We start from the raw sequence: 14,385 nt of genomic DNA on the forward strand, positions 1-14,385 counted from the left end.
CGGTCTGCACAAACCCACTCTATCAATCACGGCAGGATAATGCATAGTGGCTGCGCCTGTGACAAGGAATGATGGAGTGCTGAGCACAGGCCCGGCTTCGCCTGTCACTTTGTGCATTTGTATTTCTCCAGGGCCACTTTGAGAATTTGCAGAACTTGGCGGGGGAGGCTGGGTTGGGGTTGGGGGGTGGAGGGAAATTGTCGCATGTTTTAAAAAATATCTTAATTCGCTTTGATCATCAAACAGCAAAGCAAGATGCAGACACAGAAAGGAACTGCAGGATACTGCAATCCCAAATTCCATCAAAGCAACATAGCTATACAAGATGTAATTTGATTAAGGGGCAGTCAATTTAATCTGGGTACTCCATGCAAAAGCTGCAAATTTTTCTGCCCATTTCTTCTCTGTTATACCCAAGAATAAGCATCAGAATTTTACTTTATCATAACAACAAGATAGAGACAAAGCCAGCACCAAGTACACTCAGCATTCTTAGAGCCATAAAACATTGAAAATGAAAAGACAAGTAATTGTATAACTTTCTCCAAAGGTGTCATTTACATTGATAATTTTACAAAAGAGGCACCTGCTCATTTTTGATCAAAAAAGCTTTAAGTAAATGCATTTAAAAGATGATTAAACTAATTCTCCACTTTAAAAATACACTTATGCAAGGAATGTTGTTTTGTCTAAAGGAAATGCTCTCTGCAAAAGATGCACTGTGTTTTATAAAAAATATGTAACATTTAATAATATAAGCAGGTCATATAAACCAATGGGTTTTTTAACTCAAATTGAATATACATTACAGATATCTATTATAAAGCTGTGGAAAAGTTAATTAGCACAGTTAAAAACAAATTAAACAAGAAACATCATAAAGACACCCATGCAAATTTCAAGTGAAAATTGTGTCAGCCTCCAAAATAATAGGAATGTTTTAATCCCTTTGAAAACAGACAGAAAAAGATGAAATCCATTTTCCTTTTGTGACAGTTCATTTTTTTAAGTCTCAATATTGTTACATGTACAGGATGAAAAACTGTATTAAGAAGGGGGTACTGGAGAATACAATCTTTTATTCTCTTAACATGCTTTTGACAGCCAAGATAAAATGCTCAAACAAATCCTTTTCAGAATAAGTTTTTGGAAGGGAAAAATACATTTTGCTTCTAAGAAACCCTGTCGTTTTAGGAGCCGGCTACATGTGCAGTGACGCCCTTGTCTTCAGCTGGGCTTTCTTACGACCAGACAGACACGGTCACCTCGTGAGCAGCTTTTTGCGGGTTTTTAAAGCCACGAAGTGGCTGGCGGGCAGGCGCCTGAGTTTCGGTGCTGGCCGGAGCACGGGGACTGCTCCTACTGAAGGACAGAACTCGGGGCCAGAAGCCCAAGCTGGGTGATCCACGCCAGACCCTCAATGCCGGGTTTGCCGGGGGATGCCCGTCCGGCACAGCTGTTTTCAGCTGAATACTGAAAGTAAACACGGGAAAGCAGGCAGATCAGAGTGCTCAGAGTTTGGGGAGAGCTGGCTGCTCCCCACCCCTCTCCCTCCCTCCCTACACCCGGCCGCTGGGGCTCTCCTCTCCCGCAAGGATGCGCGGGGATGCGGCAGATCCGGCTGCCTCCCACCCCGGACGGCACGGGAGCGGGGATGACGATGCCAGGCAGGTCCGACCAGACCCGGGAGCGTCCTCTGGCCACGGCCCCTCCCCGTGCCCTGAAAAACATCATTGAGCTTGAGGAGAAGCAGCGCGGCTCGCCTTCCCCGCGGGGAGGCTGTAAAGGGAGCAGCAGCCCTCGCCGCTAGTTAGGGGCCCCCAACCTCAGCCTGGGGGGAGGGAGGAGAGCGGCAACAAAAAGAAGCCGGGCTTCCCAAGTAGCCCTTCTTAGAGGGGAGGGAGAGAGAGCAAGAGAGAGAGACAAACATCTGGGGATTGGACCATATGCTAAAGCTTTGTCTTGTCCTTCAAAGTTAGGCTGCCCTTGAAGTGATTTGTCAGGCGGCCTAACTGTGACAGAGAGAATATGCAGCGGTGGAGAGGGATGGAGGTGGTAGGGGGAAGGCAGGGGAGAGGGAAGAAAGGGAACGAGGTACGGACAGAGAAACAAAAAAAACCAAAAAACAAAAACAAACAAAAAAAAGGAGGAAAGGCGAGGCAGCGAGTAGCAGGAAAGAAAGAACAAAATAACTTCTCTCTCCATCAGATGATGATTTTCATGTGAAAGATGCAGGAGGGTGAAAGGAGAAGAGGAAAAGGGGGGAAAGAGCAGAGGAGGAAGGAGGGGAGGGACAAAGGACAAAGCCGGGTAGGGGAGAGCAGGAGAGGAGAGGGTGAAGCAGGAGAGCAGAGCTGATGTGGGAAGGACTGAGAAGCAGTAGCTGCTGAGGCTCTTTCTGCCACCACCTCTTTTTTTCCCTCTTTTGCCCGCCAAGTGCTGAACTGATTAGAGTGTAATTAAGGCCATAAAACCCTCGGCTTATCCACCTGTTTATTCACTAAAGTCGCGGGCTCATCAGGCAAATTAGCTGCTTCCAGGCTGTACGTTGGGCCTAGAGCTGGTCTGATTAATGAAGTTTATTGGGAGCTGTTAAAAGCATTAACTGAAGGAAATCTCGGCAATTCGTCATATTTAAGGGATGGAAATTAAATCTTCCCCATGCAAATGAGGGGAGACTCTGAAGCAGCTTCTTTTAGAGGTGACAGGGGTGGGGACACACAAGGGGCTCTCCTCCAGGCACAGCCCCCTGGCAGCAGGTCTGCACTCACAGCGAGTTTGCCAGGTCTCAGCAAGAGGGGCTAAACAAAAAAGGGGTGACAGATTTTAAGGTCCAAGAGCTTATGGTACTTTGAGCCCCAAATGCAAGAATCAGGCTCCAAACGAGGCAATATAATCCTTTTGATCTCTTTTTATGCTGAGGGAATCTCTCTAGGTTCCCCGGGGCATTGCTGGTGGAGCCCATCCACATGGGCTTGTAAGGTGCCATGCCAGGTGGTTTTGTCCCCCATGGTCACACAAGCCATCTCCAGTTTATTTTGACTTTAAACATTCTGCACTCTTCTCAGCTGTTAGTCACGTTATGTGGCTTTAACACAAGAACAAAAGTCCACATAAATTTTGACATGAAAAATGGTTTTTTAAGCACCATTCATGACAAACCTTCAAACTGCAACTGTAGATGCTCTAGCTGACAAATACCTAAGAAATATATTAAGCAGAGATGGTCTAAGCAGCAGGGAATCCTATCAAGAGCTGAATATTCACCAGTTTTAAAAGTGTTTTCTTCTGGCATGTCAATCTGATTTTATTTCTGACATGAATGGCATTTATCATACCCGAAGCTTCATGAGCCACAGCACTTTTATAATAACAATTTATAATAAAAGAGAAATTACAAAGGGTCACAACAAGGAGTGAATGTCCTGAGGAAGGGATAATGAGAAGAAAAGAAGGTCAGAGAAAACATTTTGGCCTTGCTATTTTTATTGAGTGTTCAGTTCACAATGGTATTATGTTTACAATTTTTTTGTTTTGAATTATTTTCATATGAAATGAAGAAATCACTGTAACCTCATGTAAAGATAATTGTACCCAAATATTGAATTGTGAACATGATAGGGAGGGAGAAAAGAGAGTATTCATATTTGATGTAATTCTAATTCTATATGTTACTCTGTCTAATTATTACAAAGCTAATTATTTGTTACAATTATTGGATTAACACTTTGCTAATCAGTTTTTTTTTCTCCTTTGTAGAGCAGCACTAGAGCAGTGAAATGCAAGGTGTGAATGTTGTCTGGATTTTTAACAGAATATTAGAGTGCGATTTTCCTTATGTGCAGAAATTCAGCTGCTTTGTGATTTATGACCAGTACAGAATATTCTGTATCACATCCTAATATGTAGCATCTTTGTTCTTACAGCAATAATTTCCAAACTTTTGGATGTGGAGACCATTTGCCTGTGGCAAAATGTCCCTCTCCCCTTCCCATCTCCCATCAGGAAGGTTTCACTCATCAGACCACCCTGTGGGTCAGGCGGAACCACTGGTCTCTTCCAAACAGGCACAGAAATATGGACTGGTACTAGAGCCCTGCACACACAGAGTTTTGAATGCACTTCAGGCACAAAATAATGCCTTTTTCAAAGACAGATAAAGCACACATTTGCCTTTAAAGCACACAACTCAGCTGTTATCAACAGCAAAGAACTGAATCAGCTGCTACAAAGCATACAAATCAAACCAACCCAAAACTTCCTGGCAACATGTGCAGCTGTGTTTTTTAATAAAAAGAGTCAATAGAGAATGCATCTAATGCTGCATACAGCACAACACAGAAGGTTTCCTATTGATGTTTCTGGGGAAAAGAAAGAAAAGTGTTTCCATGAAAAAGCATATTATTGTTATTAGCTGCAAGTTAATAAGGCATTTCCTAGAAAGTTAAATAACAGCAGTATTTTCTAGTTATGTGTTTAACTGCAGAAATATAAAGGATAATTGTAATTAATTCATTTTTGGCTGCTTTTGTTTTTTCTTTTTTTTTTCTTTTTCTTTTTTGCATACTTTAAGAGCATTTTAAATAAATCTATATTAGCACAAATTGATTTGAATATTGGACAATAAAGTTCTTAAATTTCAGGAAAAAGAAACACTTTGGGGTTCTCATTGAATGAAAAGGAGATCTGTCCAAGAGAGTTTTTTTCCAAATTAGCAGATTCTTCTTTTTTCTTTTCTTCTTCTTCTTCTTTCTTTTGAAGATTACTTAAATTAGATTCAATTACTTGTGGAACATACTATCAAAACACTTATTTTTCTTGATTATCAGTTCCCTCAATACATTGATTTGCCCCATTATGTGTGGTCTTCTAGTTCTGGCACTAATGAGATGAGCTACTTGCAACTTTTTCTCTCTGTTTCAGGAATAGAATAAGCTATTTAAAGATAAATATTTAGGTGAATTGTCAAAAACTTGTAACCACACTAAAACCATGTAGTTTAGTTGCAGATTATATTTTTGGAAGAAATATCAGATATTATGGTGGAATATCTAGTTATAAAAGATTTGACAGGAAGAATGATGAAGCATTGCACTGGTTAAGCACTCTCAGTGCCAATAATTGTGATTATATATATTGTAGGCTCCTTTTCATGAGTGATTCTGGCTTTGACAGGGTTATTTTCCTCCTCACTGAAACTTCAGTTGCAAAATTTGCTTCTGGAGGCCCAGTCAGGAACAAGAACAAAAGTCAGTAATTTAAGTCTGCTCTTCATATATACGTACAGAACTCCAGTTATTAAAGTAAAATGACACTGAATTGCAGAACTCAGGTTGCATAAACAGGCAAAAATCAGTATGTCTTCAAAACCACAAGACAATCAGTTGATTTTTTCCTTTTACATCAATATTAACAGTATATCAACTATTGAAACAGTGGCATGACCAAACTCAAGATAATTTTCATGAACACTCAGTAGCAATTTTTCTTTCACTTGCCTGATTCAACAGTAGTGGAAACAAGGCAAGTTTTATCACAGCAGAAAACTACATTATGGCACATTCAGAGCTAAATTTAGCTCTCAGAGATCAAGAATGATCTTACAGCCAGGGCCAAATTATTCTCTTTAACTGTACTGTGCAAAAGGTGTCCTAAATGATGAAGACCCTGCTCTGTCCTTGAACAAGCACAGAAGGCAGAGACCTCAGTGGGAGGAGTATGAGCTGCTGTTCTGGTCAGAATTGAGTCCTAAGTGACCTCCTGCTTTTGCATGTGGTCTACTACTTAGGCACATCAAGGTTGGAAAGGATACAATTTAAATGTAACCTAATTCTTTTTTGTCTCCTGATAGTTTACTAAACTATCAATGATGCAGATTTTGTGGCTTAATTAATTCTTTCACACTGCCTCTGTCCATCTCAGTCATATATATTTGAATATTTCCTCTTATTAACATTTTACAGCATTTTTTTTCAGCTGTGGGTAGAACCACAATGTTAATGAATGACAATCTTTCTTACTTATCTGAGAACTTTAATGAAGCTTCATTAAAATTGACATTATATTACTGGAAGAGTTGTACAAAACCCTTTTTTCATTTATATTTTTTTTTTCCCTATTAAATAGAAATCTTAACCTAGTGTAGTTTTCTGGGTAACAATTCACCAGGAATCCTTTCCTGAATAGCTTCACGAAACTGGGACCTACAGGGGAATGCACTACTGTGTCCTTTAGAGGGTTCTACTGTACTTTAGCACTTAGTTAATCCCCTCGTCAAACACACTCAAGAAAATGAAAGCTGCATGTCACACTGTCAGTGTGAGGAATTGGCTGGAGGCTTTGCATTCGATTCTGAGTCTCAGAGAAGACAATATGTTCTGGGGGAAAACAGCCTAAACAGTTTTGTCTCGAGCCACTGTAAATGTACACATGCTCCCATTTGTAGCAGTATCGCTGGATATCCAAAATTGCAGTCTGATGTGTTATAAAAGCTTAGCATCGAGGGGCATTGCATCTGACAGGCTGATTAACTGTAGGAGCTGCACCTTAAAACTCCTTTTTATAGGCAGATTTTTAAAGTGCTTTAAAAAATGCTCTTTGAACCAAGGCAAAGTAACAAAAAGATGGGAACACATCATTCTTGCAATTGCAGGTTAAACTTCCATCGTGCTTTAAACATGCTTCTAGATTAATATTTTGAGAATAAAAATCAAGTCATTGTAATTTTATTTTGACACACAGAATGATATATCCTGCTTCAATACCACGTATTTCCAGGAGAAAATGAAGCCCTTTTTTTCAAGTAAATCTAAATTGCAACAGCAAGTGTTGTACTGTCATTTTAATGACAGCAGTAGACTTTAAGTATGGAATGAATCAATTATTGCAAGCACAGCCCCTGTGTAAATCACTGATGGCAAACCAGCCTCAGGATTATAAAATGAATCTTTGACAAGTATTCAAGGTTTCAGCATATTCTCAATAATGAGGATTAAGTACCTACTATCTGTGAAAGAAAAGTTTTATTCACTTACTAAAGGATATGTGAGTAATCATTAAGAGAGGTCAGATTAACTGAGGTAGTTTTTAAAAAAGGGCATCCAGTACAACATCTGCTGGAAAATCAATGATAAATATGTCAATTTTTTTTAGAAAAAGGGAAAGATTAAGCGTAAGGCAGTGTAAGGGAATGACTTAATGCCCTGTTTTTAAAGAATGGAGAGGAATTATAACGACATCATAAACTATCATTATGAAACTTTTTGACATTTTCATGCCAAGAAAAAGACTTCTTGACTCAAGAACAAATAGTGATTTCTGCTATCCATGGGCAATTCAGTCAAGTTCAAATAAATCCTGATTCTACTGAGAGATGATGATAAAAAAGCCTCTGGACTACATTACATATCCTTGTATTTCATATTTTCACACTAAGAGAAATTGAATTCAAAGTTATAATCGTAGTTGAGCTGTGAAAATGGAAATATTTTTTATTTGATTTTGTGTCAATAATGCATACACTTTTTGAGAAGTCTTTGTAGTAAATATTTCATATCACTTTGCTGTCTTTGCCAGTACCCAAACATTATCGCATTGTCTTTTTCTTTTTAATTTCCACAAAACAATACAAAATTGAGAACCAGTGTTATCATAATTGTAGATCAACATAATTTCATGATAGAATAAAGCATTGTGTTCTGTCATAATTTGTATTTTAATTATTAATGAGAGCCTTTGCTTTAACTGTCAGAATTTTTTATTAATGTCTTATGATATTTGCATACTCTTTGCTTTTATATAGGGAAGGATATAGAGGGGAATATATGTTTATTTCCAGTATATTTATATGTTATTTTCCCTGGAATGTTTGCTTTAGAAAGCTTTAAAAATTGACTTCACATTGATCAAGAGATGCTTTATATACACTGGGATGAGTGAATTTAAAAAAAAAATCTACAATAATACTACACTTTACAGTTTGATATTCCCTTAAAATAATTGAAAGGAACTTCAAATTGAAACAAATCTCTGCTGCTTGTAACAAAATAATGTGTCTGTTTACTTGTAGTGCTGCATTTCTATTATGTTCTTTCAGCCAAAATTATATTTCTTTTATTTGTATTTGTGCTTGTGTATATTTCTTCTTGTTTATGGCACAATGTGCTGTCTCTTTGGACCAATATGGATGATTCACTGTTCAATATTTTCATTCTGCACTAAATGATCAATTCATTAGAAATTAATTCAACCTTTCTAAATTTTATAAACCAGTGCATGCTTTGTTAAAATAATACATTCTGCAATAGGAATGAGAATGTTTGTAACTCTAATAGCAAAAACATAATTGCATAATTTTGCAATAACCGAATTTTAGAATTAATCAAATATAAGTAGGTACATTTGTAAAGTGTAAAATTTAGATAAAATATGTGTAAATTAGAAAGAAAAATGATGAAACAGTTACAGTTCAAATTACAGAAAAACGGGAGAATAAGCATTTCTCTTAAGAACATTTCTATAAATAAGAGTGGCTGTAATTATTTTGCTGTTTATCTAAGACCCTCAAGTTGTTAAATGCAAATGATTCTGAGCTTTCATCAAATTGATTATGAATATTTTGCTGCTGCTCTCAACCAAGTGTTATAGTATTCTTTTTGTGCATTTCAGCGGTGCTTTTTCTAACTGCCCAGGTTTTATTATGATTTTGAAGTAAGAAATTCAAGTCACCGGCTTGTCAGAGGAGACAGTAGTCTACAAAGAGTCCGTTTCCCAGTAACCTCCTACAGTTTGTTTGCAAATGATCTCAAAGAGTTACAGTACACCCTTAGAAATAAGTAGGAATCGCTATGCACTTTTGCAGAAAACAAAACTGGAGGGATTCGGGAAAATGCAATTGCATAAAACATTTCTTTCCATTGTGCAGTCAAAGGGCTGAGGTTTTGCAGTAAAAGTCTGGCATCTGGTGGTCCCAGGAAGCAATGGCATCCCGCTCTAGAGGAAAACAGGGTGGTCACAGCCTGAATTAGCTCATCAGCTTGTCATAAACTAATTATTTCCACCATATACTTATGTGAGGACTCACAATTCTAAAGGATCCCTCAGTATTCATTGCCACCAGCTGGATTTTGTTTTCAGCCCAGAATGTCTGCATTTCTTCCAAAAGACAGAAATAATTGCATGTATGCAGAATTATGAGGAGTTTGAAATGCCAAATAATGCCCCGTGCAATCCTCAGCAGAAGACAGGGGAGGAGACTTACTGCCATTTCCCACCAGGAGTGCTTGGAGGATTCAAAAATAATTAGGAAGCCAAGACCCAAGAGTGCCATTCCAGGAAAGGAGAATTTCTTCTATTTTCTGATGAACCATAACAATATGTTGGAGCACAACCAAATTTATGAAAAAACATTCCTTCCCATGTTCCTCCAAGAGCACTAACTCAGCACAGGTTGTGGAGGCCTGGGTGGGGAAGGGGTGCAGAAGTAGGGACCTTCAGAAATATGAAGTTCATTATCTATCTTTTCAGGCTGTAACATAATATATATAATCCCTGTCAACAAGTGACAGAGAATTAAAATTTTCACCTTTTTGACCAAGAGACCTGTCCCAACTCAGGTTACTTTAAAGAGTTATTAGTCATCTTCTAAGTTATCAAGCTGTCTTTGAGTTAAATAGTGCTTCACTTTTCTTCAGGTACCAAATGCATATTTATAGACAATGACAAAAGCTGGTTAATCTCCTCTCTTCAGACACTCCCCATTCTCATTACCACCTTGCTACCGCTTCCTTGAGCTTGTTTATTTTTTAAAGTAAAATAAAACAACTCTCTGGAAGAAGGATGGCCAAAATTACACAGTGATTCACATGAGATCTCTCCTGAGCTAATACTAATGGCATGGATTTTCTATCTTTATGGAAAACACAGCCCTGGATGTAGTCTTGCATTCTCCATGACTACAATATAAAAAAGTTTACAGATCTGTATGACCAAATTGCATCCATAGGTCCTCCCCACCTCATAATATTCCCAGAAAATCTTCATTAATAATCTTCCTTCAGCCTCCTCTTCAATATTTCCTGATGTCATCACTCTCCACCTATGTTATAATTTCCCTCAAAAATGGATTCTTTATTATTATTTTTACTAATCTGTCAGACTTCTGATTTCTTTACTGAGGTTCAGAGGGATTATATCCCCAGTATTTTCTTTGTCTTGAAACCAAACACAGGTATCCACTCTCTCTTTCCATTTACCTCCATTTTCTTAAGAGTTATTCTTCCCTTAAAAATTACGATAAAGACCAAAATTTCCTCCAGATATCTACTGCTGCCTTTTAAAAACAGGTACATTATCCATCCTTTATCTGCTTGGTGTCACACGGAAAACAGATACAGTCCAATGCTTGATACCATGTTTTTATCCTAGATGCTAAATCTTGCATCCAAACCCTCTTAACTGAGCCCATTCAGGACTTCGGGGTTGTATTTTTCCATGTACACATTTTAAGCCTTTCCAAGGTGTAACTGAGCCTGACTTTTGACAATGTTTATATTACCATTACACTTTTGGACTTGTAAGCCAGGGGTTATTTTGCTGATCTCTTTTCATATCTTGTACATTATGTGTTTTGTCTGGTGCCTTTTCAAGGTTATTATTTATCCAGCTGGAAAGTTTCTTCCCTTGAGCTGCAAAAAAGTTCTAGGTAAAACTAGAACCTTGACATAATGACATGCCATATCCAAGTGCCTCAGCTTCCCTGAAGACCTGCTTTTCTTTCTTTTCCTTTTTTTCCCCTTAAATAAAATGGAAGGACATTTAAGGATGCCTCAGCCCAGAGTATTTATTAAACACACTCTGCTAGTACAATCCTGGTTTTAAAAAGAGTAACTTTAAAGAAAGCAAAAAAAACCTAACACAAGTAGTTCGGCATTTGCATGTTGCCTTTTTCCTGTATTTCATGCAGTGTCCAAGCAGCTTCTCAGGAAAGGATCATAATAATTTATGTATGTCAAGTACATAGAACCACTTTGAGTACAATAAAAATGAGTAACATTGAAGTGCTGCTCTTTCACTGAGCATAAAGAATAGGCTGACCTATGCAACAATTCCAGGGTCTTACAGATCTGTGCCATGCTTGTACAATAAAGGAGAGGAGAAAAAAAAGGCTTATTGTGTTTCTTAATTGATAATTTCCAGAGGGTGCAGGGTTCCAGAGGATGAAGGAGCAGGCAAATGATTATATCCCTTTCAGCAAAGGGGCAGTTTAGGCTTTTTCATTGCACAGCAACATGGAATAGTACTGAGCTGATGAGACTGTCTGATACACCAAGAACAAAGAAAAACTCTGCAGGCAGCAATTCCGACTTTCAAGTAGCCTGTAGAGTGACACCTGTGATTAGGCTTCAGCAGTCCTACTTTCTACAGAACAACCCTCACCACTCCTGCTGCTGGAATATTTCAGTTTTCTATGTCCAGCCCTACTCCTTTCCTTTGTTCCGTGCCTTGATTGTCAAGTAGAGTTCTCTCCAAAATGATAAGACCCTCTCTTTGTCCCTCTCACACCTTTCCCTTCTCCAGATGTGTTTTCACACCCAGGACCCCAGGGAGAACACATTGCTTCTCATGAACAAGAGATTCTAGTGCTATTCCAGCTCCTTTCCTGGCCTGTAGCACTTCCCCTACAAACACATGAAGGGCTAAGGAACAGGAGAGGCCAGAGAAGAGACCTAGAGGATATATTTGTGTGGTGGAAAGGAATGAATGCATCATTCATGTGAATGAATTCATGTCAATGAATGTGAATGCATCATTCACAAAAGTAGATGAGAGTTGCAGCTCTGTCAGTGCAGGACAAGTTTCCTCTCATAGGTACAAGAATGGCCACTCCTCCATGTGCAGATCAGTACAGACACAGCTGCCTGGGGCACCTCCACCTCCTTGTGTACTGTCCCTTTTCTCTATCAGCCTTCCAAATGTAACACTGAGAAACTCAGCAGATCCTATTACAGAGAAGCACCCCAATGTAGCCAGAAATATAAAAGTAGAGAACAGCACAAGGATCTCTGACAGACATTTATCTTTCCCTTCTGCCACTAAGCATTTCCTGCAGTAGAAAGAGAAAACAAAATCTTCAAAACCATGCTGGTTTATAAAAATACTTCTGTTGCATACCAAGACAACCTAAGACATTTTCAACACTTCTTTTTGCAGATGGTTTCTGATGCAGAATTGTGCTCAATGCAGAGACCAGCATGAATTCTCAAGGCATTGTGCAAGCCACAAAGGCTGGGCTCAAGTCTCATCTCTCACTGTATTTGCAGAGGATGCCTGCCCTCTTGTCAGTCTTGTCAATTCTCATGGTCTTTTTGCTTTTTACTCTGTGCTTACCCCATCTCTTCTTTCATTAAAAAACGCAAAAGTTTCTGTCCTTGTGGATTTGCAAAGGGAAAATAGAATCCCCAAGGGCTTAGAAACCAGGCAGCAAATTAATACTGCCAGCACTGATTTGAGATTCTATTATTTTAAAGGCAGTCTCCTGACTTTCAGGGCCTGATTCGTGGCTTCTGAACTGTAAAGTTCAGCCAGCCTTGCACTTGGCAAGCATCTGGAAGTGAAATGTGTGCAACCAAGCTCTATATATAATTCCGTAAAATGAGAGCTGTTTATCTCAGTAGCTGAAATATTCATTATTGAAAATAAGCATTTTCAACATCCAGAGGGTGAATCATGTGAGCTGAGAATAACAATGATCTGGGAAATAACAAAATACCCAATTGTCTCTACAGTGTCCTAAATGGGTGTAGCTGAGAGCATCTGACCCTGTACAGGTAAGGTGGGATGAGAGCCCCTACTGATACACAGGCACATGCTCTTACTTCTGGCTTCATCTTTTTATTTTAACTTGGCTACTCTTCCTAGTGGCTAGGACCACTCAGAAAGACAGGAAGAAATTAATGCTGAGTTTGCTGAGACAAGGGAGAAAGATGATGAAAGGGATGAAACTGCAAAACACCAATCATTGCAATTTTTCTTATTTTTCAATATGGGCTGTGTGTTGAGAAAATGCCTTCTGTGCCCACTTGTAAAGAAACATCTGCCATTTGGCCAAGCTTTAGATTTGAGAAGTTACATCACTTCAATGTGACCACTAAATCTGCTCAGATTCTTCCTTTGTTTCACTTTTTTTGCACACAGAATCGTTGTAGGTTCCAGACAGCATCCTCAAATGGCAGTGATGACAACTCCCTTCTGAACAGGCCTAGAAAATGAAACTAGGAAATGGCAATATCAGAACAGGAGACAGTTACAACAGCTGAGAATTTGTTGCTCTGCTGTCTTTTCTTCCTGGCACCAGTTCACCAGATTAAAAGGAATCTTCAATCTGAAATGTTGAACAAACAAAAAATCGGCAAATGGCAAACAAAAAAAAATGGACAGACTGGGACAAGGATGCAGTGGGAATTTTCCAGTTTAGGCTAGTTTTGTTTTTTTCAGGATAGAGGGTAAAGTAAGGACAACTGGGACAACCATAATGGAAAAGCAGATGTTCATAGGGAAAGATACGGTAAAGAATAGTATGTAGTAGCCGTTTGCCTCTGGCAGTGGCATTGGGTTATTTCAAGCTGGCATGGTAAAAGGAGTTTGTTTCCTTTAAAATGCCAGCCTCCGAGGCAAAGCCAAGCTGAGCTTTTTCGCCAGCTTCAGCAATAACATTTTGACGTGCAATTTCCACATTGATATGATTAATTGTTAAATCAAATAAGGAGCTGTGTGATGGAAAAGTAATTTAACTGATTTGTCAAAATGAATAAAGCATGGTCTAGTTTTGCTTACAATCACATTGGGAAGGCATTTACTAATAAACCCAGAGGCCTCCAAAAAGCAGGGAAAAAAATAGTTTCATAGCAAATATCTCTGAGTGCTACCTTGGAAAATTGCTTCTGTCTCTGCTTCTACGACAACAATTCTAATAGGACTGGGCAAGGTCCTTAAAGCCAATTTCCTTAACCATGGATGCTAGATGGGAGCTGAAGCACTGACCCATCACAGCTGGAGCTGCAATCCATAGGGATGAGCTTCAGAGGTGGGATATGTCGCTTAATAATGCGGACATGAAACAAACCAGGGCCTAAGTATCAGAAACTTCTAAATTAATTCTCTGTGTGCCTCCTTTTCCTTTCCACTAAACAAGGATATAACAACTTCACTCCAAAGCAAACACAAAGATAAACTAATCTAGGTTTGTAAAGTCAAATTGAAGCTGTGTGTACTCACAGCATGGGATCATATTCTGAAAACTGAGGATAAAGGGAGCGTTAAACAGCTGTTTTTAAGTGAACATCATGCAGCCCATGAAGTGAAGAGACAAAATTCTTGTAGAAAATT

This window comes from Passer montanus, unplaced genomic scaffold, assembly GCF_014805655.1.
Source record: "Passer montanus isolate IOZ18808 unplaced genomic scaffold, ASM1480565v1 scaffold12, whole genome shotgun sequence".
NCBI classification, from domain to species: domain Eukaryota; kingdom Metazoa; phylum Chordata; class Aves; order Passeriformes; family Passeridae; genus Passer; species Passer montanus.